General features: G+C 39.7%; 1 pseudogene; it reads left to right on the top strand.

Annotated features, from left to right (window-relative positions):
• Positions 1 to 1,170: 1,170 nt before the first annotated feature.
• LOC101002165 lies at positions 1,171 to 2,426 on the top strand (annotated as a pseudogene).
• The last annotated feature ends 258 nt before the right edge of the window (positions 2,427 to 2,684 follow it).

The following is a 2,684-nucleotide window of genomic DNA, read 5'->3' on the forward strand; positions in this document are numbered from 1 at the left end:
AAAATGATTCCGGTAATGGGCAACTTCAACATCTTTTTTTGCAGGTTTAAGTAAAAAATACTTCCTCCATTCAACCCAATTCACTGTCATTGACCCATCAATATCCATGCTGTATATTATTTAAGAAGAATATGCTCAAATATAAATTATGATTCATATATTTCAAAAAACATTATCGAAATGACATATTCTTAAAGTCAGAAAAGTTAGGTTATAGTTGAGTTCTTCCTGTTGTTACTTTTATGATATAGAGTCCACTTAACATCTCTGAACTTCAGTTTATGTGAGAATAATTCCTATAACCCAGAGCTATTAGACTATTAAATAAGTTTACAAAGAACTACAGAACTTGTAAGTCAGTAGTACCGCATCCCAATTTTCTAGTATTTCTTCTTAAACATTTCTCCTTAAACATTTCTCCTTCTTTCTGTCTTATAACCTCATTTTGTAACTTCTTGTATGTTCTCTAGCAAAGAATGGTTGACAATTACCCTTTTTGGTTATGGATCTTATAAGACAATATACATTTTCTATGGCTATAAAATATCCAGTATCCAAAATATCAAGATGTCCATATATCCATGGAAATATAATTCCCATTAATATGAAATAATAGTTTTGAAGCCAACTTTTTTTGAGACAGGGTCTTACTATGTTGCCCAGGCTAGTCTTGAACTTCCAAGTTCAAGCTATGCTTCCACCTCAACCTTCTGAGTAGCTGGATCCACAGGCAAGTGCCACTGTCCATGACTCAAGTCAATTTTAAAAATTTTAGGAATTCTCTGCTATGCAGCCATAAAAAAGAATGAGTCCATGTCCTTTGCAGGGACATGGAGGAAGCTGGAAACCATCATTCTCAGCAAACTAACATAGGAAGAGAAAACCAAAGACCGCGTGTTCTCACTCACAAGTGGGAATTGAACAATGAGAACACATGGACACAGGGAGGGGAATATCACACACTGGGGCCTTTCAAGGGGTGTGGGAGAAGGGGAGGGAGAACATTAGAACAAATACCTAATGCATGCAGGGCTTAAAACCTAGATGACAGGTTGATAGGTGCAGCAAACCACTATGACACATGTATACTTGTGTAACAAACCTGCACGTTCTGCACCTGTATCCCAGAACTTAAAATAAAATAAAAATTTTTTAAAAGGAAAAAAAAGAATGTTAGGAATTCTCATTGAAGAATTTCTCAAATCCCTGAATGCAGTTAAGAATTTGAAGAAAGCCCTTCTGCATGGTCATGCTGAGCCAGCTCCTGTGCCTGGAATTGGGCCACAGTCCCCAAGCTTCGCCCTCCACCTCTTGACCACGGACCCCCACCAAGTGAGCAAGCCTGGGGCCTTCATGAAATTGTGAAAGCAGGATCCGGGTGTTCTGCACACCAAGGAAATGCACTTCCTGAGGGAATGGGTGAAGAGCATGGGGGGTAAAGTACCACCTGATATTCAGAAAGCTAAATCAGAAGAAAATATCAAGGAAGGAAAAACAGAGAGCAAGAAGACAGAAAGAAAACGTAAAGACAGATGAACCGTCAAGTGAGAAAACTGATCTAGAAATTGATAATGATGGTGTGACTGAACAAGATACTGATGCCCCTCAAGAAATGGGAGATGAAAAATGCAGAGAAAACAGAGGAGATGATGGATCAGCAAATGGTAAGAAAGTGGTTGCCACTGAAACCGTAAATGATGGTGATCTGCAAAAAGCCATTGGCTCATTCACAGATGCCATTAAGCTGAATCCTCACTTGGCCATTCTGTGTGCCAAGAGAGCCAGTGTCTTCATCAAATTATAGAAGCCCAATGCTGCCATTCAAGACCGTGACAGAGCTATTGAGATAAATCCTGATTCATTTCAGCCTTACAAGTGGTGAGAAAACACACAGAGACTTCTGGGTCTTTGGGAAGAAGCAGCCCATGCCCTTGCCCTTGCCTGGAAATTGGATTATGATGAAGATGCTAGTAAAATGCTGAAAGAAGTTCAAACCTAGGGCCTAGAAAATTATAAAACATTGGAGAAAGTATGAGTGAAAACGTGAAGAGCAAGAGATCAAAGAAAGAATAGAAAGGGTTAAGAAGGCTCTTGAGAAAAGCATGAGAGAGCCCAGAGGGAGGAAGAAGCCAGAAGATGATCCGGAGCTCAGTAAGGCTCTTTTCCAAGTGGCTTTCTGGGAGAATGCCTGGTAATTTTCTCAGAGAAATGCTTGGAATGGGTGGGGACATATCTGGAATGGCAGGAATGCCTGGACTCAAAATTCTTAGTGATCAGAGGTTCTCACAGCCATGCAGTGTTCAGAAATTATGGTGGCCTTCCAGGATGTGGCCCAGAACCCAGAAAATACATCAAAATGCCAGAGCAACCTGAAGGTTATGAATCTCATCTGTAAATTGTCAGCCAAATTTGGAGGTCAAGCGTAATGCCCTTCTGATAAATAAAGCCTTTGCTAAAGGAAAAGCAATCTAGATCACCTAATGGATGCTGCAATAATGCAAACCAGTGTACCTCTGACCTTATCAAGACAGCTGGGGTGCTTTGAAGATAATCCCTACCCATCTACCCCAAATGCAACTAAAGCATTTTACAGTGGTTTGCCATTAGGGTATTCATGGAGATAATGCTTTCCTACTAGGAATTACGAACTTTAAACACTTTTTAAAACTTAAAAATATTTAAAA

Source organism: Papio anubis, chromosome 1, assembly GCF_008728515.1.
Source record: "Papio anubis isolate 15944 chromosome 1, Panubis1.0, whole genome shotgun sequence".
NCBI classification, from domain to species: Eukaryota; Metazoa; Chordata; class Mammalia; order Primates; family Cercopithecidae; genus Papio; species Papio anubis.